Below are 26,699 nucleotides of genomic sequence, written 5' to 3'. Positions count from 1 at the left end.
TCTAATTTTTTGTCTTTATTGTATTAATTTTAATGATTATGCTTTATTGTTCGTTTGCTAGATTGAGTCTTCTTTCCTTTTATATTTTTTTGAGGCTAGATTGGTTCCTACTTCACTTTTAATTTTGGGTTAAGGATATCAACCTGTACGGTTGCAGGCTGGTGTTTATTTGATTTTTTATACTCTGGTTGCTAGATTGCCTTTATTATTAGTGTTATGTAAGGTATATGATTTTTCTAATACTTTATATTTTCCTTTATTGGTTGATTTTGGTTCTTATTATTTTATATTTTATGTGTTTATAATTCTTGCTTTTTTAGTTAAGATGCCGATATTTTTCGTTCATTTGTGGCTTCCTAAGGCCCATGTTGAGGCCCCTAATTCAGGTAGAATGATTCTTGCTGGTGATTTATTAAAGTTAGGTGGTTACGGTATTTTTCGTGTTATGAAGGTTATTTCTTATTTGGGTTTAAAATTTAATTATTTTTGATTGTCTTTAGGTTTATCTGGTGGGGTTATTGTTAGCTTTATTTGTTTTCGTCATGTTTATTTAAAGCCTTTAATTGCATATTCTTCTGTGTTCTTCTGGTTTATTTTGTTTATCTACTATTATTTATGAGCGTTTAGGTAGACAAAGATTATTAATTAACAAGGGTATAATTAATTTGATACCAGGAATGGCTTTATGATGATTCCTTTTGAGATCTTCTAATATAGCTGCTCCTCCTTCTTTAAATTTGGTAGGTGAACTTAGATTATTAAATAGATTTATATCTATTGTTTTGCTTTAATTTTTTTTTCTTTTTTTAGAGCTGTTTATACTTTATATATGTATTCTTATTCGTATTTTCGTGAATATCATCTTTTACTATTACATTGATTGCCTTTAAATATGCATGATACTGACATTTTGTAGATGTAGTATGATTATTCTTATACATTTCTATTTATTGATGAGGTAGATAATTGTTTTTCTTGTATAAATAGTACATTTGACTTCCAACCAAAAAGCTTGATATAAATCAGGAAAAACAATCCTAATTTTATTTACAAGAATTTTTATTATATTTATTATTCCAATAATTGTTATAATCCTTGCAACAACATTATCAAAAAAATTAATTAATGACCGAGAAAAAAGATCACCATTTGAGTGTGGATTTGACCCAAAAAGATCAGCACGAATACCATTCTCACTTCGATTCTTCTTACTTGCAGTACTTTTCTTAATTTTTGATGTAGAAATCGCACTAATCCTCCCAATTGTAATTATTTTTAAAACTTGAGACATTATAATCTGAACAGTATCAACAATATTTTTTATTATAGTATTATTAGGTGGACTATACCATGAATGAAGTCTAGGAGCCTTACAATGAGCAGAATAAAGGGTTGTAGTTAAACATAACATTTGGGTTGCATTCAAAAAGTAATGATATAATCAATCAACATTAAATAGAATATGAATCGAAGTATTGCAGTCAGTTTCGACCTGGAAGGTTGGTAAATAAAATACCCTTATTCTTATTAATTGAAGCCAAAAAGAGGCATATTACTGTTAATTATATAATTGAACTAAAAGTTCCTATTAAGGAAATGTAAAGCCAATATGAAAGCTGCTAACTTTTTATATTAGCGGTTAAACTCCGTTAACATTTCTAAAATTTATATAGTTTAAATAAAACATTACATTTTCACTGTAAAAATAACATATGTATATTTATAATTACCTAAAAGTAAAAATACTTCCTTAACATCTTCAGTGTCATGCTCTAATTATAAGCTATTTAAGTAAACGAAAAATAATACCACCAAAATAAATATTCAAAAAATAAAAGTTAAAAGATAAATCTTAAAATTAGAATAATATCAACCTTGTATATAACTAATTAAATAAAGAAATAGTCTATACAAGCCTTGACCACCAAATAATTCACCTCAACCATAATCAAATGATTTAGATGAATAATAACCCAATTTTAAAGGAAAATATCTAATAAACTTAGTCGAAATAAAAAGTATAAACCACATAGAACCAGAAAATCTGACAAAAGAAAGTATACTTAAAGAAAATAAATTTTGAGAAAAATCAAAATTAGAAATAAGATAACCCAAATAAGCACCCAAAACAACTACAGTAATAGTTAAAAACTTTAAATAATAAGGCAAGGCAATCACATGAGGAACAGGAAAAAATAACCAAGACAAAAGACTACCACCTAAAACAGCAACAAACAATAAACCAATTATACCAAAAGATTTATAATAACCCTTATCATCAAAAGAAAATCTAGAATAAAAATTATTATCACCAGGTATTGAATAATAAAAAAGACGAAAAGAATAAGAAGCAGTTAAACCAGTAGAAAAGAAATAAAGAAAAAATCAAACAATTAATTCATCTTAAACAAACCATTTCAAGAATTAAATCCTTTGAATAAAAACCTGCTAAAATGGTATACCACACCAAGACAAGCTAGAAACATTAAAACAAACTGAAGTTAAAGGCATAAAATTAACAATTGAACCTATAAAACGAATATCCTGAGAATCTTGTAAATTATGAATTATTGAACCTGCACACATAAACAATAAAGCCCTAAATAAAGCATGAGCTAATAAATGAAAAAAATGCAAGTTTTGGATAACCCATAGCCAAAATTCTTATTATTAAACCAAGTTGCCTTAAAGTGGAAAGAGCAACAATTTTCTTCAAATCAAACTCTAAATATGCTCACACAACCAATTAAAAGTAAGAATCAACCACAATTATAAGCATCTAATATTGGTCTGAAACGAATTAATAAATAAACCCCAGCAGTAACAAGAGTAGAAGAATGAACCAAAGCAGAAACAGGAGTAGGGGCAGCCATAGCAGCAGGAAGTCAAGAAGAAAAGGGAATTTGAGCTCTTTTAGTTATAGTTATTAATATATTTAGTTATTAATATAGTAATAAGCTTTATTTCAAAAGAATTAGAAATAAAATCATAATAATAAATATAATTTCAACCACCAAAATTCAATATTCAAGCAATAGAAATTAAAATAGCAACATCACCAATACGATTAGAAAGTGCAGTTAACATACCCGCACTATAAGATTTCACATTTTGATAATAAATAACTAAACAATAAGAGACTAAACCTAAACCATCCCATCCCAATAAAATTCTAATCAAATTAGGACTGCTAATTAAAAAACCTATAGAAAGAATAAATATTAAAACAGTAATAATAAAACGATTTATATTTTTTCTCCCAACATATAATCCTCTCTATAATAAATAACCAAAGAAGAAATACACATAACAAAAGACATAAAAATAAAAGATATTCAATCCAAAATTAAAGTCATAACAACCATAGAACCTTTTAAATAAAAAAGTTCTCATTCAACAAAAACTCTATAATCAATTATTATTTAATAAATACCCAAAATAAATATTATAGTTGTAGAAAAAAATAAAGCAAAAAAAAACTCAAAGAGCAAATAGAAAACAAATTCACGGCCCAAGATGAAAAATTCATATCATTGATTCCACAAAACAACATTTTTAATTAAAATACTTAAGCAACCTAAACAAAAAAAAACTCTCCCTTTAAACAAAGAATATTTAAAGGCAATCAATGTAAAAGTAAAAGATGATATTCACGAAAATAACCAAGAGGACAAGTATAAACACCAGAATAATAATTACCATGCTGAGAATAAGAAAACATATATTAAGTATAAAGAGCTCTAATAAAAGACAAAAAAATTAAAGCAAAAAATCTAAAAGAAGATCAAGATATAATTCTATTTAATAATCTAATTTCACCTACCAAATTTAAAGAAGGAGGAGCAGCTATATTAGAAGATCTCAAAAGGAATCATCATAAAGCCATTCTTGGTATCAAATTAATTATACCCTTGTTAATTAATAATCTTCGTCTACCTAAACACTCATAAATAATATTAGATAAACAAAATAAACCAGAAGAACACAAACCATGACCAACCATTAAAGAAAGAGAACCCATACAACCTCATCAATTCATACTTATCAATCCTCCAATAACCATTCTTATATGAGCAACAGCACAATATGCAATTAAAGACTTTAAATCAACCTGACGAAAACAAATAAATCTAACAATAACCCCACCAGATAAACCTAAAGACAACCAAAAATAATTAAACTTTAAACCCAAATAAGAAATAACCTTCATAACACGAAAAATACCGTAACCACCTAACTTTAATAAAACACCAGCAAGAATCATTCTACCTGAAATAGGGGCCTCAACATGGGCCTTAGGAAGCCACAAATGAACCAAAAATATCGGCATCTAAACTAAAAAAGCAAGAGTTATAAACACATAAATTATAAAATAATAATATCCAAAATCAACCAATAAAGGAAAATATAAAGTATTAGAAAAATCATAAGCCTTAAATAACACTAATAATAAAGGCAATCTAGCAACCAGAGTATAAAAAATTAAATAAACACCGGCCTGCAACCGTTCAGGTTGATAGCCTCAACCCAAAATCAAAAGTAAAGTAGGAACCAATCTAGCCTCAAAAAAATATAAAAAGAAAGAAGACTCAATCTAGCAAACGAACAATGAAGCATAATCATTAAAATTAAGACTATAAAGACAAAAAATTAGAATGATAAGAACTTAAATAAACTGAACCTCTAGCAGTAATTATTAAGGAACAAATTCAAAAACTAAGCAGAATCATACTAAAAGAAAAATAATCAATACCAAAATAATTTCTAATCATATTCAAATCTGCATATGAATAAACACAAATCATAAAAACAAAACTAGACAGAAACATTAAAGAATGAACCAACCATCAACAATTATTGACCAAACAAAGAGGGATAAAAATATAGTTATAAATAAATACTTTAACATAAAGATAAACCAAAAGAATTAAAAAAATCATTCCCATGAGAACGAATTTTCGAAACTAAAATAGAAAGACCTAAAGCACCTTCACAAACAGAAAAAACCAAAAAAATAACAGGAAAAAAATGATCATAATCAAACTCAATAAGAAAAACAATAACCAATATAAATAAAGAAAGAACAATATATTCTAATCTCAAAAGAACCATTAATAAATGCTTACATTTAGAAGAAAAAACATAAACACCAGCAAAATAAATCAATAAAGAAGTAAAGACAGAGAATATAAACATTAGTTTTAATAGTTTAAAAAAAAACGCCGGTCTTGTAAACCGGAAATAAGTCCAGCCCCCACTTTTAAAACTTCAGAGGTGGAAAAGCTTTCCTTCATCGGTCTCCAAAACCGATATTTTTAATAAACTAACCCTTGAAATGATCAAAACAATAATTATATCGCTATCAAACGTAATAAATAATAATTTTATTAAATTAAGACACCCAATATCAATAATGCTTTTCATTATCCTACAAACTTTTCTAGTTGGACTAATAACAGGAACAAATCTGGAAAGATATTGATTATCATATTTTTTATTTTTAATGTTTCTTGGTGGTATATTAGTTCTATTTATTTATATTACGAGTATTGCATCAAACGAAATATTCCAAACTAAATCAGTTACATTAATTATTACCTTCACGATATGAATATTTATCATATCAAAATTAGTTATTTCAGATATAACAATATTTATAGACTCTTTAAAAAATACTGAAACTATGAATATTGATAATTCAATCAATTATCAAGAAATAACAACATCTTTAGAAAAACTATATAATAGACCAACATTCATTATCACAATAATAATAATAATTTATTTATTTTTAGCACTATTAGCAGTTGTTAAAATCACCAACATTAACCAGGGGCCTATTCATAAAATAAGATAATTTACTAATGAATAAACCCTTACGATTGAAACATCCTTTAATTAAAATCATTAATAACTCTTTAGTTGATTTACCTGCACCAACAAATATATCATTTTGATGGAATTTTGGGTCCCTATTAGGGTTATGTTTGGTAATTCAAATTGTAACTGGACTATTTTTAGCAATGCATTATACATCAAATATTGAAATAGCATTTAGTAGTGTAGTTCACATCTGCTGAGACGTAAATAATGGCTGAATTATTCGAACCTTACATGCAAATGGAGCTTCTATATTTTTTATTTCTATTTATTTACATGTCGGATGAGGAATTTACTATGGATCTTACATATACATACACACCTGAATAATTGGTACAGTAATCCTATTCTTAGTTATAGCAACTGCATTTATAGGATACGTTTTACCTTGAGGTCAAATATCATTCTGTGGTGCGACAGTAATTACTAATTTATTATCAGCAATTCCATATTTAGGAACAGATTTAGTTCAATGAGTATGAGGAGGGTTTGCTGTTGATAATGCAACATTAAATCGATTCTTTACATTCCATTTTGTACTACCGTTTATTATTGCTGCAATGGCAGCGATTCATTTATTCTTCCTCCACCAAACAGGGTCTAATAACCAATTAGGCCTAAATGGAGATATTGAAAAAATCCCATTTCACCCATATTTTACTTTCAAGGACTCTATTACATTTGTATTAATAACATCATTATTAATTAACTGTGCTTGATTAATCCTTACCTCCTGGGAGATCCAGATAATTATGTCCCTGCCAACCCGTTAGTAACCCCCGTCCATATTCAACCAGAATGATATCTCTTATTTGCATACGCAATTCTACGATCAATCCCTAATAAACTAGGAGGTGTTATTGCATTATTCTTATCAATTAGAATCTTAATAATTTTACCATTTTATAATAAAACACCATTCCGTGGTATTCAATCCATTCTATCAATCAGATTTTATTCTGAATTATAGTAGATGTTGTACGCTTATTAACATGAATTGGAAAACGACCTGTTGAAGAACCTTACATTATAACAGGACAAATCTTAACAATTATCTACTTTACATACTTCTTAATTAATGTACATGTTGCAAATGCATGAGATAAACTAATTAAGGAATAATAAGTTAATTGGCTTAGGAAAAGCATATGTTTTGAAAACATAAAACTAGAAGTTTAACTCTTCTATTAACTTTTCTTACAAAATTTCACTAAATAAATGAAATAAATAAATCTTTAAACCGACAAAGAAATTAAAAAAATTTAAAGTTAATGGCAAAAAACTTTTTCAAGCTAAGTACATTAACTTATCATAACGAAAACGTGGTAATGTCCCACGAACTCATATAAAACCAAAGGACATAACAGCAAGGTTAATAAAAAATATAAAAGAATAAAAGTCACCACCTAAAAGAATTAAAGCTAATAATATTCTTGTAAAAACAATTCTAGTATATTCAGCTAAAACAATGAAAGTAAAACTACCTGCACCATATTCAATATTAAAACCTGAAACTAACTCAGATTCACCTTCGGCAAAGTCAAAAGGAGTACGGTTAGTCTCAGCTAAACAAGAAGCAAAACAAGCTAAAGCTAAAGGAAAGGAAATAATAATAAATCAACAATAAAGTTGATAATTTATAAAATAAAACATGTTAAAACTACTAATTAAAATAATTAAAGATAATAAAATTAAAGCCAAACTAACTTCGTATGAAATTGTTTGAGCAACAGAACGAAGAAAACCTAGTAAAGAATAATTAGAATTAGAAGACCAACCAGCAATTATAACAGTATAAACACCTAATCTAGTACAACATAAAAAAATCAAAAATCCATAAGAAAAAGAACAAATATCAGTTAAGTAAGGGAAAATCACTCAAACAGCCAAGGAAATTATTAAATTAAAAACAAGAGAAAAGTGATAAAGTAAATAATTAGATATAATAGGATTTGGCTGCTCCTTACAAATTAACTTGATAGCATCACTAAAGGGTTGAGGAATTCCAACAAAACCTATCTTATTTGGACCCTTTCGAATTTGAATGTAACCTAAAACCTTATGCCCTAATAAAGTTAAAAAAGCAACACTAATTAAAACACAAATAACTAATAAAAGAAAATTCAAAATAAACATAAATAAATCATAAAGTATCAATACTATTTGTAGAAAAAATCTACATAAAAGAATTCTAAATTCAACACATTAATCTGTCAAAATAGTAATTTAATTAGTATTAATCAATAAAATAAAAAATATTTCAACCATATGGTCCTTTCGTACTAATATGAATTAATAATCTTAGGATAGAAACCGACCTGGCTCACGCCGATCTGAACTCAGATCATGTAAGAAGTTAAAGGTCAAACAGACCTAATTACTGGGCTACTGCACCCAAAATTTTTCTTAATCCAACATCGAGGTCGCAATCTGCTTTGTCGATATGAGCTCTCAAAAACAATTACGCTGTTATCCCTAAGGTAACTTAATCTTATGATCATAAATTGTGGATCAAAACAACAAACATAAATAAATGATATAATAATGAAGAGTTTATTTATTCTTCATGTCACCCCAACAAAACATCATCATTAAATATAGAAAGACAAACAAAAAACTATATAAAAATAAAATGTTAAGCTCTATAGGGTCTTCCCGTCCTAAAGAAAAATTTTAGCCTTTTGACTCAAACGTTAAATTCAAAAATTTATTAAGAGACAGTTGATTTCTCGTCAAGCCATTCATTCCAGCCACTAATTAAGAGACTAATGATTATGCTACCTTTGCACAGTCAAAATACCGCGGCTCTTTAAAAATCTGCTCAGTGAGCAGGCCAGACCTCAAAGTATTTTCAAGAGGACATGTTTTGGATAAACAGGCGGAAATCATTTTTGCCTGGTTCCTTATAATAAATTCCCAAGGTAAAAATTATATACAAATAAATATACTAATTCTATCATTATCACAAAAATTTTAAAATTAAATTTATAATCTTAATAAAAAACCTAAAATAATTATAAAATAAAATATAAAAATAATGAACTACAACGTAAGCTTAGAGATAGCTGTTTTTAAGCTTACTATTATATTTTATAAAACAAATTTTAGGTTATTAACTTCAAAGCTTATCCCTTAAAAAATAAATATGTTAATATTTATACCTAAAAAATGTAATAAAAACAATTAACTTCAAAAAATTAAATTTTTTCTAAAGAAACTAGATATCTTGGGAAACGATTAACATCTCATTTCTATAAATAATTTAATAATAATTATGATACATTAACTATAAAATATTTATAAATCAACCCAAATCGAGACAAATAAAGTAAATACTAAAATTCTGATAAACCCTGATACAAAAGGTACAATAAATAAAATCTACTTCAAAAATTTAAAATAATATTTCACAAAACAATTACATTACCAATAAACTATAATCTAAAAAATCAATTCTACAAAATATACTAAAACAAAATCGACAAAATTATTTTTATTAAATAATTAAATTAACAAAAAAAAATAATAATAAAATAAATAATCAAGATATCCTGATTTGCACAGAAAAATTTTCTGTGTAAATGAAACACTTTACTAATAAGTTATATCTTGAAACTCTTCCTAGATACACTTTCCAGTACATCTACCATGTTACGACTTATCTCATCTAAATTGAAGCTAAATTAAAATAATAAAATAGAATAATCAATAATGAGAGCGACCGGCAATGTGTACACACCTCAGAGCCAATATCAGCTAAATTAAATAAATTAAATTACTATCAAATCCACCTTCATTAATAGTATTTCACCATCAAATCCGTCATAAACAAAAATCTATTGTAACCCACCTCCTCATAACGATAAGCATCACCTTGACCTGAAATATTTTATAATTATAAATCTTTAGAATTATAACTCTAAAAAGATTCTCTGATAACGGAGATGTACAAACAAATAAATTAAGTAGAGTAAATCGTGTATTATCAATCACGGGGTAGGTTCCTCTGCATGGAATGAGATACCACCAAATTCTCTGGGTTTAAAGACCTTAACTAATAGTATCCTGGTAAATATAATTAACATTTAAAATAATAGGGTATCTAATCCTAGTTTATTATTCAAATTTCACAGATTCATAAAAAGGGCAATAAATAAATTTTAACATTTTACCTTACAAATTTATATTTTAACCGTAAAAATATAAACAACTGTTTTAACCAATAATATTCACTTGTATCAATCGTATAACCGTGGCTGATGGCACGAATTATGCCGATACTAAATCAATTGCTAAATCCAAAATCACTTGATAATTAAATCAAATTACTGCAAAATAGAACATTTAGTTTAAGAAAACTTACATATAATACTAAGAAAAAGTGAATAAATAAGCCAGAATAAAACTTTTGGAAACAAAATAAGAAATTTAAAAATTTATAAAAATAAGAGAAAATAAAAGATTCAAATATTTAAAGAAAAAAAACACAAAAAATGACAAAAAAAAGAAACGCACCCTCGAATGTCCACAACAACTTCTCTATTATATATAAATAAAGATTAATATGGAACATGTATACCAATAAATGTAATATATTCTTTCTTATTTAATCTTTCTTTTCACTAATAATAAAGAAAGGTTAAATAATAAAGTAAATATATTTTATATAATTATGTAAAATAATGTAATATGATATTAACATAAAATTAACTTTATATTAACTTAAATATTAATTAGTTAAATAACTGAATTATAGAAAATATATTAAATTATATTATTATAATTAATAAAATTATTTATATTAATATAAAATTTTATATTCAATAATATTGATTATATTTATTATTTCTAATTATAATAATATTTAATATTAATATACTTATTATTATATAATTTATAATATTATAACCTATTTAAAGCTAAAAACATAAGTAGCTATAATCCTAGGTAAATAAATGTATTAAAATAATCATTTAATAATTATAAAATAACATTATACGTATTTAAATTTAATTAAATGTAATATATTAATATAAATTATTTATTATATATAATACATATTCAGATAATCCTAACCAAGGTAAATTAATTAGAAATAACCAAAATAATACATAAACAAATTTTTAAAAAAAATTTTAATTTATATATTAAATATGAATGAAGTGCCTGACTAAAGGGTTCACTTGATAGGGTAAATCAAGTAAATAAAATTACCTTCATTAAAAATTACATAAGACAGAATCAAACTACCTCCTTTATTATCAAAAACTAATGTGCATCATACACCTTAATGTAATAAGGTAAGCTAAACAAGCTAATGGGTTCATACCCCATTTATAGAGGTATCAATCCTCTCCTTTTTAATGACCAACAACTCTACAAAACTTCTCTTCCTATCAACATTAATGATAGGAACTATCCTGTCCATTTCATCAAACTCCTGTTTTGGGGTTTGAATAGGACTTGAGATCAACTTACTTTCATTTATTCCGCTCCTAACAAGAAATCAAAATATAATAATAAATGAATCATCAATTAAATATATTATTGTCCAAGCAATAGCATCGACAATACTATTATTTTCAATTTTGCTGATTCAAATAAAGTATCGAATAGGATGAGAAACAGAATTTATTCCATCAATAATAATTAGATCTAGACTATTATTAAAGATCGGGGCAGCACCCTTTCATTTCTGATTTCCAGAAGAAATAGGAGCTTCAAGATGAAATAACTGCTTAACACTAATAACATGGCAAAAAATTGACCCAATAATGGTATTATCTTATTGTATTCAACAAAGAACTTTCATTTGAACAATTATCATTCTAAGAATTATTATTGGGGCAATAGGTGGTTTAAATCAAACATCTCTACAACAAATTCTAGCATATTCCTCAATTAGACATTTAGGGTGAATAATCAGATCCCTAACAGTTAGAGAAAACATTTGAGAACTATACTTTATTATTTAGTCACTATTAAGATTAATTATGGTCTTATTATTTAAGCAAATAAATCTATTTTTTATAAACCAAATTTATTCAGCCAGAAATATAAAAACTGAAATTAAATTCATAATATTTTTATCTCTTTTATCCCTAGGTGGTTTACCACCATTCCTTGGATACCTACCAAAGTGAATTGTAATACAATCATTGATAGAAAATAACATAACAACTATTATGGCAATTATGGTTGTATTAACTACAATTACACATTATTATTATATACGTATTAGATTCTCAGCCCTAATTATATCATACACAGAAAATTCATGATCTATAAAAATAAAGTCTCAAAAATCAAGAATTATTCCTCATATAACAGTAATAATTTCAACAATCGGATTATCTCAACATCAACCTTAATCTCATTATACTAAGGACTTAAGTTAACCAAACTAATAACCTTCAAAGTTATAATAAAAGAATAATCTTTTAGGCCTTAGTAAAATATTTACACCTCTAGAATTGCAGTCTAGAATCATAATTGAATATAAGGCCTAAAGCAAGAAAGAGAGAAACATCTCATAAGTAGATTTACAGTCTACCACCTTTAATTCAGCCATCTTACCGCAAAAATGATTATTCTCAACAAACCATAAGGATATTGGTGCTTTATACTTCTTATTTGGAGCATGAGCAGGAATAGTAGGAACATCAATAAGAATACTTATTCGTGCTGAACTTGGTCAACCAGGATCTCTAATTGGAGATGACCAAATTTATAATGTCATTATTACAGCCCACACATTTGTAATAATTTTTTTTATAGTAATACCTATTATAATTGGTGGATTTGGTAAATGACTCGTACCATTAATAATTGGTGCACCAGATATAGCGTTCCCACGAATAAATAATATAAGTTTTTGATTACTACCGCCTTCACTAACCCTTCTTCTTACATCTTCTATAGGAGATAACGGTATTGGTACAGGATCAACAGTTTACCCTCCTCTTGCAGGAGCTATTGCACATGGGGGGGGGCATCTATAGACCTAGCTATTTTTTCACTTCACTTAGCAGGTGTATCATCTATTCTTGGTGCAGTAAATTTCATTACAACAGCAATTAATATACGATCAGAAAGTATAACTCTAGATCAAACACCTTTATTTGTCTGATCTGTAGCTATTACAGCCCATCTCCTCCTCTTATCGCTTCCAGTATTAGCAGGGGCTATTACTATACTATTAACAGATCGAAATTTAAATACATCATTCTTTGACCCTGCAGGAGGGGGTGACCCAATTCTATATCAATACCTATTCTGATTCTTTGGACACCCAGAAGTTTACATTTTAATTCTGCCAGGATTTGGAATTATTTCTCACATTGTACATCAAGAAAGAGGAAAAAATGAATCATTTGGAACATTAGGTATAATTTATGCTATATTATCAATTGGACTAATAGGATTTATTGTATGAGCACATCACATATTCACAGTAGGAATAGATGTTGACACACGAGCATACTTTACATCAGCAACAATAACTATTGCTGTACCTACAGAAATTAAGGTATTCAGATGATTAGCTACACTATATGGAACTAAATTCAAATTCAATCCACCGCTATTATGAGCTTTAGGATTTATTTTTCTATTCACAATTGGTGGATTAACAGGATTAGTATTAGCAAATTCATCACTTGACATTGTATTACATGATACAATTTATGTAGTAGCTCACTTCCAGTATGTGTTATCCATAGAAGCAGTATTCGCAATCATAGGAGGTGTTATTCAATGATACCCATTATTTACAGGATTAACTATAAATAATACATGATTAAAAATCCAATTTACAATTATATTTATTGGAGTAAACTTAACATTCTTCCCTCAACACTTCCTAGGACTAGCAGGAATACCACGACGATATTCAGACTATCCAGATGCATATACATCATGAAATGTAGTATCAAGAATGGGGTCTACAATTTCTATTGTAGGAATCATTATATTCATTGTAATTATATGAGAAAGAATGGTTATAAACTGGGCAATCATATTTAGAGCTAATATAAGAAGATCAACAGAGTGACTACAAAATAATCCACTTGCAGAACACAGTTACTCAGGACTACCATTAATTTCTAGATTCTAATATGGCAGATTAGTGCAGTAGATTTAGGCTCTACAAATAAAGGTTTGACCTTTTATTAGAAAAATTCATGATCAAATTTATCCCTTCAAGATGGAGCTTCACCATGAATGGAGCCACTATCATTCTTCCATGATCATACTATGGTCATATTATTATGAATTACAGTAATTGTAGGTTATGCCTAAGTTACATATTATTCATTGCCTATGCAATCCGAAACATACTTCTTGGACATTTAATTGAAACAATCTGAACAGCACTACCAGCAATTACACTAATTTTTATTGCACTCCCATCATTACGACTACTATATTTACTTGATGATTCAGTAGACGCAATAATCACAATTAAAACAATTGGACTGAAGATATGAATATTCTGACTTTATAGATGTGGAGTTCGACACTCATATAACAACAGAACAAGACCTAGAAAACGACGGATTTCGACTTCTAGATGTAGATAACCAAACAATTCTACCAATAAATACGGAAGTACGAGTATTAACAAGAGCATCAGACGTTCTACACTCATGAGCAGTGCCTGCATTAGGGGTTAAAATTGACGCAACGCCGGGCCGACTAAACCAAGGAACATTCACAATAAACCGACCTGGACTGTTCTTTGGGCAATGCTCAGAAATTTGTGGAGCAAACCACAGATTCATACCAATTGTAATTGAAAGAACTTCAGTAAACTTATTTATCAAGTGATTATCTGAGATAATGTAAGGAGTTAGTTAAAATATATAACATTAGAGTGTCAATCTAAAATAACTAAATAATTAGTACACCTTGAAATACATCAGATGACTGAAAGTAAGTAATGGTCTCTTAAACCAAAAAATAGTAAATTAACGACTACTACTGATGGGGAAATTTAATCCAAATCCCTCAAATATCCCCTCTCATATGATTCTCCCTATTTATTATATTTTCGTCTACATTAATTTTATTTAATCAAATAAACTTTTTCTCATTTAAACCAAATCTTATTAAAAGAGCAGAAAAAAGAACAATTGATATAAAGAACTTGAATTGAAAATGATAACAAACTTATTGTCAACATTTGATCCATCAACTAATATCTTCAATTTATCATTAAATTGAACTAGAACATTCTTAGGATTATTATTAATCCCATCAATATTTTGACTTACACCATCACGAATTAATATTATTTGAAATAAACTAAACTTAACCTTAAACAATGAATGTAAAACACTACTAGGACCAAAATCATTTAATGGAACAATATTCATCTTCATTTCAATCTTTATTATAATACTATTTAATAATTTCATTGGATTATTCCCCTACATCTTTACTAGAACAAGACATTTAGCATTAACATTTGCAATCGCTCTACCTATATGATTAAGATTTATGTTATTTGGATGAATTAATCATACCAATCACATATTTACACACCTTGCCCCCCAAGGAACACCACCTGCATTAATATCATTTATAGTTTTAATTGAAACAATTAGAAATGTCATTCGACCAGGTATGCTAGCAGTACGACTAGCAGCAAATATAATTTCAGGATACTTACTATTAACATTACTAGGAAATACAGGACCATCCATAGCAATAAACTTAATTTCACTATTAATTATTGGAGAAATACTTCCGTTAATTCTAGAATCAGCAGTAGCAATAATTCAAGCCTATGTTTTCTAAATTTTAAGACATTTATATTCTAGAGAAGTATCCTAAACTTATGTTAACAACTCACTCAAACCACCCATTCCACTTAGTAGATTACAGACCTTGACCTTTAACAGGAGCAATTGGAGCAATAGTTCTAGTATCAGGATTAGCAAAATGATTTCACCTATTTAACATTAACTTATTTATAATCGGATTTGGAATTACCCTAATAACTATAATCCAATGATGACGAGATGTAGTACGGGAAGGAACATACCAAGGACTACATATGGGATTTGTATCAATTGGATTACGATGAGGAATAATTTTATTTATTGCATCAGAAGTACTATTCTTTGTTTCATTTTTCTGAGCAGTTTTTAGAAGAAGACTAGCACCCACTATTGAACTAGGGATATTACGACCCCCAATAGGAATTCAATCTTTTAATCTTATACAAATTCCATTACTTAATACAGCTATTCTTTTAGCATCAGGAGTAACAGTAACATGAGCACATCATAGTTTAATAGAATCTAATCATACTCAAGCATTACAAGGACTGTTCTTCACAGTACTACTAGGACTATACTTCAGTATACTTCAAGCATACGAATATCGAGAAGCACCCTTCACCATTGCAGACGCAGGTTATGGATCAACATTCTTTGTTGCAACAGGATTCCATGGTCTACATGTAATTATCGGAACAATTTTCTTATCAACATGTCTACTTCGACATTCAATAAACCAATTCTCACCAAGACACCACTTTGGATTTGAAGCAGCAGCATGATACTGAAAATTTGTAGACGTAGTATGATTATTCTTATACATTTCTATTTATTGATGAGGTAGATAATTGTTTTTCTAGCATAAATAGTACATTTGATTTTTAGTCATAAAGCTTGATATAAATCAAGACAAACAATCCTAATTTTATCTACAAGAATTTTTATTTGATTTATTATTCCAATAATTGTTATAATCCTTGCAACAACATTATCAAAAAAATTAATTAATGACCGAGAAAAAAGATCACCATTTGAGTGTGGATTTGACCCAAAAAGATCAGCACGAATACCATTCTCACTTCGATTCTTCAGAATTGCAGTAATTTTCTTAATTTTTGATGTAGAAATCGCACTAATCCTCCCAATTGTAATTATTTTTAAGACTTCAGACATTATAATCTGAACAGTATCAACAATATTTTTTATTATAGTATTATTAGGTGGACTATACCATGAATGAAATCAAGGAGGCTTACAATGAGCAGAATAAAGGGTAGTAGTTAAACATAACATTTGGGTTACATTCAAAAAGTAATGATATAATCAATCAACTTGAAATAGAATAAGAAGCGAAGTATTGGAGTCAGTTTCGACCTGGAAGGTTGGTAAATAAAATACCCTTATTCTTATTAATTGAAGCCAAAAAGAAGCGTATTACTGTTAATAATATAATTGAACTATAAAGTTCCAATTAAGGAAATGTAAAGCCAATATGAAAGCTGCTAACTTTTTATATTAGCGGTTAAACTCCATTAACATTTCTAAAATTTATATAGTTTAAATAAAACATTACATTTTCACTGTAAAATTAATATATGTATATTTATAAATACCTAAAAGTAAAAATACTTCCTTAACATCTTCAGTGTCACGCTCTAATTATAAGCTATTTAAGTAAACGAAAAATAATACCACCAAAATAAATATTCTAAAAATAAAAGTTAAAAGATAAATCTTAAAATTAGAATCATATCAACCTTGTATATAACTAATTAAATAAATAAATTGTCTATACAAACCTTGACCACCAAATAATTCACCTCAACCATAATCAAATGATTTAGATGAATAATAACCCAATTTTAAAGGAAAATATCTAATAAACTTAGTCGAAATAAAAGGTATAAACCACATAGAACCTGAAAATCTGACAAAAGAAAGTATACTTAAAGAAAATAAATTTTGAGAAAAATCAAAATTAGAAATAAGATAACCCAAATAAGCACCCAAAACAACTACAGTAACTTTAAATAATAAGGCAAGGCAATCACATGAGGAACAGGAAAAATTAACCAAGACAAATGACTACCACCAAAAACAGCAACAAACAATAAACCAATTATACCAAAAGAAATATAATAACCTTTATCATCAAAAGAAAATCGAGAATAAAAATTATTATCACCAGATATTGAATAACAAAAAAGACGAAAAGAATAAGAAGCAGTTAAACCAGTAGAAAAGAAATAAAGAAAAAAATCAAACAATTAATTCATCTTAAACAAACCATTTCAAGAATTAAATCCTTTGAATAAAAACCTGCTAAAATTGGTATACCACACGAAGACAAAATAGAAACATTAAAACAAACTGAAGTTAAAGGCATAAAATTAACAATTGAACCTATAACACGAATATCCTGAGAATCCTTTAAATTATGAATTATTGAACCTGCACACATAAACAATAAAGCTTTAAATAAAGCATGAGCTAATAAATGAAAAAATGCAAGTTTCGGATATCCCATAGCCAAAAATCTTATTATTAAACCAAGTTGTCTTAAAGTAGAGAGAGCAATAATTTTCTTAAAATCAAAAACAAAATTTGCTCCCAAACCAGCCATAAACATAGTTATACAACCAATTAAAAGTAAGAACAACCACAAAGAAAATTATTGCTCTTTCTACATTAAGACAACTTGGTTTAATAATAAAATTTTGGCTATGGGTTATCCGAAACTTGCATTTTTTCATTTATTAGCTCATGCTTTATTTAAGGCTTTATTGTTTATGTGTGCAGGTTCAATAATTCATAATTTAAAGGATTCTCAGAATCTAATATTGGTCTGAAACGAATTAATAAATAAACCCCAGCAGTAACAAGAGTAGAAGAATGAACCAAAGCAGAAACAGGAGTAGGGGCAGCCTTAGCAGCAGGAAGTCAAGAAGAAAAGGGAATTTGAGCTCTTTTAGTTATAGCTGCTAAAACAATTAATATGGTAATAAGCTTTATTTCAATAGAATTAGAAATAAAATCATAATAATAAATATATTTTCAACCACCAAAATTCAATATTCAAACAATAGAATTAAAATAACAACATCACCAATACAATTAGAAAGTGCGGTTAACATACCCGCACTATGAGATTTAACATATTGATAATAAATAACTAAACAATAAGAAACTAAACCTAAACCATCCCATCCCAATAAAATTATAATCAAATTAGGACTGATAATTAAAAAACCTATAGAAAGAATAAATATTAAAACAATAATAATAAGACGATTTATATTTTTTTCTCCCGACATATAAACCTCTCTATAATAAATAACCAAAGAAGAAATATACATAACAAAAGACATAAAAATAAGAGACATTCAATCCAAAATTAAAGTCATAACAGCCATAGAACCATTTAAATTAAAAAGTTCTCATTCAACAAAAACTCTATAATCAATTATTAAATAATAAATACCCAAAATAAAAATTATAGTTCTAGAAAAAAATAAAGAAAAAAACTCAAAGAACAAATAGAAAACAAATTCACGGCCTAAGGTGAAAAATTCATATCATTGATTCCACAAAACAACATTTTTAATTAAAATACTTAAGCAACTTAAACAAAAAAATACTCTCCCTTTAAACAAAGAATATTTAAAGGCAATCAATGTAAAAGTAAAAGATGATATTCACGAAAATAACCAAGAGAACAAGTATAAACACCAGAATAATAATTACCATGCTGAGAATAAGAATACATATATAAAGTATAAACAGCTCTAAAAAAAGACAAAAAATGAAAGCAAAAAATCTATAAGAAGATCAAGATATAATTCTATTTAATAATCTAAGTTCACCTACCAAATTTAAAGAAGGAGGAGCAGCTATATTAGAAGATCTCAAAAGGAATCATCATAAAGCCATTCTTGGTATCAAATTAATTATACCCTTGTTAATTAATAATCTTCGTCTACCTAAACGCTCATAAATAATATTAGATAAACAAAATAAACCAGAAGAACACAAACCATGACCAACCATTAAAGAAAGAGAACCCATACAACCTCATCAATCCTCCAAAAACCATTCTTATATGAGCAAAAGAAGAATATGCAATTAAAGACTTTAAATCAACCTGACGAAAACAAATAAATCTAATAATAACCCCACCAGATAAACCTAAAGACAATCAAAAATAATTAAACTTTAAACCCAAATAAGAAATAACCTTCATAACACGAAAAATACCGTAACAACCTAACTTTAATAAAACACCAGCAAGAATCATTCTACCTGTAATAGGGGCCTCAAAATGTGCCTTAGGAAGCCACAAACGAACCAAAAATATCGGCATCTTAACTACAAAAGCAAGAATTATAAACACATAAAATATAAAATAATAAGATCCAAAATCAATCAATGAAGGAAAATATAAAGTATTAGAAAAATCATAAACCTTAAATAACACTAATAATAAATGCAATCTAGCAACCAGAGTATAAAAAATTAAATAAACACCAGCCTGCAACCGTTCAGGTTGATAGCCCAACACAAAATCAAAAATAAAGTAGGAACCAATCTAGCCTAAAAAAAATATAAAGAGAAAGAAGACTTAATCTAGCAAACGAACAATAAAGCATAATCATTAAAATTAAGACTATAAAGACAAAAAAATTAGAATGATAAGAACTTAAATAAACTGAACCTCTAGCAGTAATTATTAAGGAACAAATTCAAAAACTAAGCAGAATCAAACTAAAAGAAAAATAATCAATACCAAAATAATATCTAATCATATTCAAATCTGCATATGAATAAACACAAATCATAAAAACAAAACTAGACAGAAACATTAAAGAATGAACCAACCATCAACAATTATTGACCAAACAAAGAGGGATCAAAAAAATAGTTATAAACAAATACTTTAACATAAAGATAAACCAAAAGAATTAAAAAAATGATTCCCATGAGAACGAATTATTGAAACTAAAATAGAAAGACCTAAAGCGCCTTCACAAACAGAAAAAACCAAAAAAACAACAGGAAAAAAATAATCATAAACTCAATAAGAAAAACAATAACCAATATCAATAAAGAACGAACAATATATTCTAATCTCAAAAGAACCATTAATAAATGCTTACGTTTAGAAGAAAGAACATAAACACCACCAAAATAAATCAATAAAGTAGTAAAGACAGAGAATATAAACATTAGTTTTAATAGTTTAAAAAAACGCCGGTCTTGTAAACCGGAAATAAGTCCAGCCCCCACTTTTAAAACTTCAGAGGTGGAAAAGCATTCCATCATCGGTCCCCAAAACCGATATTTTTAATAAACTAACCACTGAAATGATCAAAATAATAATTATATCGCTATCAAACGAAATAAATATTAATTTTATTAAATTAAGACACCCAATATCAATAATGCTTTTCATTATCCTACAAACTTTTCTAGTTGGACTGATAACAGGAACAATAATGGAAAGATATTGATTATCATATATTTTATTTTTACAGTTTGTTGGTGGTATACTAGTTCTATTTATTTATATTACTAGAATTGCAAAAACGAAATATTTCAACCTAAAGCAATTAATTTCTAGATTCTAATATGGCACATTAGTGCAGTAGATTTAAGCTCTACAAATAAAGGTTTGACCTTTTATTAGAAAAATTCATTAATGGCAACATGATTAAATTTATCCCTTCAAGATGGAGGTTCACCATTAATGGAGCAACTATCATTCCTCCATGATCATACTATGGTCATATTATTATTAATTACAGTAATTGTAGGTTATCTCCTAAGTTACATATTATTCATTGCCTACACAAACCGAAACATACTTCACGGACATTTAATTGAAACAATCTGAACAGCACTACCAGCAATTACACTAATTTTTATTGTACTCCCATCATTACGACTACTATATTTACTTGATGATTCAGTAGACGCAATAATCACAATTAAAACAATTGGACGACAATGATACTGAAGATATGAATGTTCTGACTTTATAGATGTGGAATTCGACACTTATATAACAACAGGACAAGACCTAGAAAACAACAGATTTCGACTTCTAGATGTAGATAACCGAACAATTCTACCAATAAATACGGAAGTACGAGTATTAACAAGAGCATCAGACATTCTACACTCATGAGCAGTACCTGCATTAGGGGTTAAAATTGATGCAACGCCGGGCCGACTAAACCAAGGAACATTTACAATAATATGGACTGTTCTTTGGACAATGCTCAGAAATTTGTGGAGCAAACCACAGATTCATACCAATTGTAATTGAAAGAACTTCAGTAAACTTATTTATCAAGTGATTATCTCAGATAATCTAAGGAGTTAGTTAAAATATATAACGTTAGAGTGTCAATCTAAAATAACTAAATAATTAGTACACCTTGAAATACATCAGATGACTGAAAGTAAGTAATGGTATATTAAACCAAAAAATAGTAAATTAACGACTACTTCTGATGTGGAAATTTAATCCAAATCCCTCAAGTAGCCCCTCTCATATGATTCTCCCTATTTATTATATTTTCGACTACATTAATTTTATTTAATGAAATAAACTTTTTCTCATTTAAACCAAATCTTATTAAAAGAGCAGAAAAAAGAACAATTGATATAAAGAACTTGAATTGAAAATGATAACAAACTTATTTTCAACATTTGATCCATCAACTAATATCTTCAATTTATCATTAAATTGAACTAGAACATTCTTAGGATTATTATTAATCCCATCAATATTTTGACGTACACCATCACGTATTATATTATTTGAAATAAACTAAACTTAACCTTACACAATGAATTTAAAACACTACTACGACCAAAATCATTTAATGGAACAACATTCATCTTCATTTCAATCTTTATTATAATACTATTTAATAATTTCATAGGATTATTCCCCTACATCTTTACTAGAACAAGACATTTAGCATTAACATTTGCAATCACTCTATCTAAATGATTAAGATTTATGTTATTTGGATGAATTAATCATACGAATCACATATTTACGCACCTTGTCCCCCAAGGAACACCACCTGCATTAATATCATTTATAGTATTAATTGAAACAATTAGAAATGTCATTCGACCAAGTACGCTAGCAGTACGACTAGCAGCAAATATAATTGCAGGACACTTACTATTAACATTACTAGGAAATACAGGAACATCTATAGCAATAAACTTAGTTTCACTATTAATTATTGGACAAATACTTCTGTTAATTTTAGAATCAGCAGTAGCAATAATTCAAGCCTATGTTTTCTCAATTTTAAGAACTTTATAATCTAGAGAAGTATACTAAACTTATGTTAACAACTTACTCAAACCACCCATTCCACTTAGTAGATTACAGACCGTGACCATTTACAGGAGCAATTGGAGCAATAGTTCTAGTATCAGGATTAGCAAAATGATTTCACCTATTTAACATTAACTTATTTATAATCGGATTTCGAATTACCCTAATAATTATAATCCAATGATGACGAGATGTAGTACGAGAAGGAACATACCAAGGACTACATACGGGATTTGTATCAATTGGATTACGATGAGGAATAATTTTATTTATTGCATCAGAAGTACTATTCTTTGTTTCATTTTTTGGGGCATTTTTTAGAAGAACACTAGCACCCACTATTGAACTAGGGATATTACGACCCCCAATAGAAATTCAACCTTTTAATCCTATACAAATTCCATTACTTAATACAGCTATTCTTTTAGCATCAGGAGTAACAGTAACAAGAGCACATCATAGTCTAATAGAATCTAATCATACTCAAGCATTACAAGGACTATTCTTCACAGTACTACTAGGACTATACTTCACTATACTTCAAGCATACGAATATTGAGAAGCACCCTTCACCATTGCAGACACAGTTTATGGATCAACATTCTTTGATGCAACAGGATTCCATTGTCTACATGTAATTATTGGAACAATTTTCTTATCAACATGTCTACTTCGACATTCAATAAACCAATTCTCACCAAGACACCACTTTGGATTTGAAGCAGCTGCATGATACTGACACTTTGTAGACATAGTATGATTATTCTTATACATTTCTATTTATTGATGAGGTAGATAATTGTATTTCTAGTACAAATAGTACATTTGACTTCCAATCAAAAAGCTTGATATAAATCAAGAAAAACAATCCTAATTTTATCTACAAGAATTTTTATTAGATTTATTATTCCAATAATTGTTATAATCCTTGCAACAACATTATCAAAAAAATTAATTAATGACCGAGAAAGAAGATCACCATTTGAGTGTGGATTTGACCCAAAAAGATCAGCACGAACACCATTCTCAATTCGATTCTTCTTAGTTGCAGTAATTTTATTAATTTTTGATGTAGAAATTGCACTTATCCTCCCAATTGTAATTATTTTTAAAACTTCAGACATTATAATCTGAACAGTATCAACAATATTTTTTATTATAGTATTATTAGGTAGACCATACCATGAATGAAATCAAGGAGCCTTACAATGAGCAGAATAAAGGGTTGTAGTTAAACATAACATTTGGGTTGCATTCAAAAAGTATTGATATAATCAATCAACCTTAAATAGAATAAGAAGCGAAGTATAGCAGTCAGTTTCGACCTGGAAGGTTGGTAAATAAAATACCCTTATTCTTATTAATTGAAGCAAAAAAGAGGCGTATTACTGTTAATAATATAATTGAACTATAAAGTTCCAATTAAGGAAATGTAAAGCCAATATGAAAGCTGCTAACTTTTTATATTAGCGGTTAAACTCCGTTAACATTTCTAAAATTTATATAGTTTAAATAAAACATTACATTTTCACTGTAAAAATAATATATGTATATTTATAAATACCTAAAAGTAAAAATACTTCCTTATCATCTTCAGTGTCACGCTCTATTTATAAGCTATTTAAGTAAACGAAAAATAATACCACCAAAAGAAATATTGAAACAATAAAAGTTAAAAGATAAATCTTAAAATTAGAATCATATCAACCTTGTATATAACTAATTAAATAAATAAATAGTCTAAACAAACCTTGACCACCAAATAATTCACCTCAACCATAATCAAATGATTTAGAAGAATAATAACCCAATTTTAAAGGAAAATATCTAATAAACTTAGTCGAAATAAAAGGTATAAACCACATAGGACCAGCAAATCTGACAAAAGAAAGTATACTTAAAGAAAATAAATTTTGAGAAAAATCAAAATTAGAAATAAGATAACCCAAATAAGCACCCAAAACAACTACAGTAATAGTTAAAAACTTTAAATAATAAGGCAAGGCAATCACATGAGGAACAGGAAAAATTAACCAAGACAAAAGACTACCACCAAAAACAGCAACAAACAATAAACCAATTATACCAAAAGAAATATAATAACCCTTATCATCAAAAGAAAATCTAGAATAAAAATTATTATCACCAGATATTGAATAATAAAAAAGACGAAAAGAATTAGAAGCAGTTAAACCAGTAGAAAAGAAATAAAGGAAAAAATCAAACAATTAATTCATCTTAAACAAACCATTTCAAGAATTAATTCCTTTGAATAAAAACCTGCCAAAAATGGTATATCACACAAAGACAAACTAGAAACATTAAAACAAACTGAAGTTAAAGGCATAAAATTAACAATTGAACCTATAAAACGAATACCTTGAGAATCCTTTAAATTATGAATTATTGAACATGTACACATAAACAATAAAGCCTTAAATAAAGCATGAGCTACTAAATGAAAAAAATGCAAGTTTTGGATAACCCATAGCCAAAATTCTTATTATTAAACCAAGTTGTCTTAAGGTAGAAAGAGCAATAATTTTCTTCAAATCAAATTCAAAATTTGCTCACAAACCAGCCATAAACATAGTTATACAACCAATTAAAAGTAAGAAACAACCACAGTAATAAGTATCTAATATAGGCCTGAAACGAATTAATAAATAAACCCCAGCAAAAACAAGAGTAGAAGAATGAACCAAAGCAGAAACAGGAGTAGGGGCAGCCATAGCAGCAGGAAGTCAAGAAGAAAAGGGAATTTGAGCTCTTTTAGTTATAGCTGCTAAAACAATTAATATAGAAATAAGCTTTATTTCAAAAGAATTAGAAATATAATCTTAATAATAAATATAATTTCAACCGCCAAAATTCAATATTCAAGCAATAGAAATTAAAATAGCAACATCACCAATACGATTAGAAAGTGCAGTTAACATACCCGCACTATAAGATTTGACATTTTGATAATAAATAACTCAACAATAAGAAACTAAACCTAAACCATCCCATCCCAATAAAATTCTAATTAAATTAGGACTGATAATTAAAAAACCTATAGAGAGAATAAATATTAAAACAATAATAATAAAACGATTAAATTTTTTCTCCCGACATATAATCCTCTGTATAATAAATAACCAAAGAAGAAATATACATAACAAAAGACATAAAAATAAGAGACATGCAATCCAAAATTAAAGTCATAACAACCATAGAACCATTTAAATTAAAAAGTTCTCATTCAACAAAAACTCTATAATAAATTATAAAATAATAAAAACCCAAAATAAAGATTATAGTTCTAGAAAAATATATAGTAAAAAAACTCAAAGAACAGATAGAAAACAAATTCAAGGCCTAAGATGAAAAATTCATATCTTTGATTCCACAAAACAACATTTTTAATTAAAATACTTAAGCAACCTAAACAAAAAAAATACTCTCCCTTTAAACAAAGAATATTTAAAGGCAATCAATGTAAAAGTAAAAGATGATATTCACGAAATAACCAAGAGAACAAGTATAAACACCAGAATAATAGTTACCATGCTGAGAATAAGAATACATATATAAAGTATAAACAGCTCTAAAAAAAGACAAAAAATTAAAGCAAAAAATCTAAAAGATGATCAAGATATAATTCTATTTAATAATCTAAGTTCACCTACCGA

The 26,699-nt window shown here is 27.6% G+C and overlaps 3 long non-coding RNA genes across 4 annotated transcripts in view; 1 reads left to right on the top strand and 2 right to left on the bottom strand.

Annotated features, from left to right (window-relative positions):
• Positions 1-8,533, top strand: part of LOC126470441 (uncharacterized) — an 88,979-nt gene extending 80,446 nt beyond the window's left edge. The window contains exon 2 of the long non-coding RNA XR_007586202.1: positions 8,243-8,533. This is a non-coding gene — a long non-coding RNA (uncharacterized LOC126470441). The remainder of the gene's footprint in view (positions 1-8,242) is intronic.
• The window catches only part of LOC126470444 (uncharacterized), a 213,665-nt gene that overhangs the window by 92,324 nt on the left and 94,642 nt on the right, over positions 1-26,699 (bottom strand). The gene's annotated exons all lie outside the window — the stretch shown is intronic.
• The window catches only part of LOC126470437 (uncharacterized), a 111,615-nt gene that overhangs the window by 80,445 nt on the left and 4,471 nt on the right, over positions 1-26,699 (bottom strand). The window contains exon 2 of one of the 2 annotated variants that reach the window (XR_007586198.1): positions 8,131-8,198. The exons of the other annotated variant lie outside the window; for it this stretch is intronic. This is a non-coding gene — a long non-coding RNA (uncharacterized LOC126470437). Of the gene's footprint in view, positions 1-8,130; positions 8,199-26,699 lie in introns of those variants that run through there. 2 annotated transcript variants of the gene reach the window in all.

Source organism: Schistocerca serialis, chromosome 3, assembly GCF_023864345.2.
Source record: "Schistocerca serialis cubense isolate TAMUIC-IGC-003099 chromosome 3, iqSchSeri2.2, whole genome shotgun sequence".
NCBI classification, from domain to species: domain Eukaryota; kingdom Metazoa; phylum Arthropoda; class Insecta; order Orthoptera; family Acrididae; genus Schistocerca; species Schistocerca serialis.
This window is presented reverse-complemented; position numbering and strand designations above follow the sequence as displayed.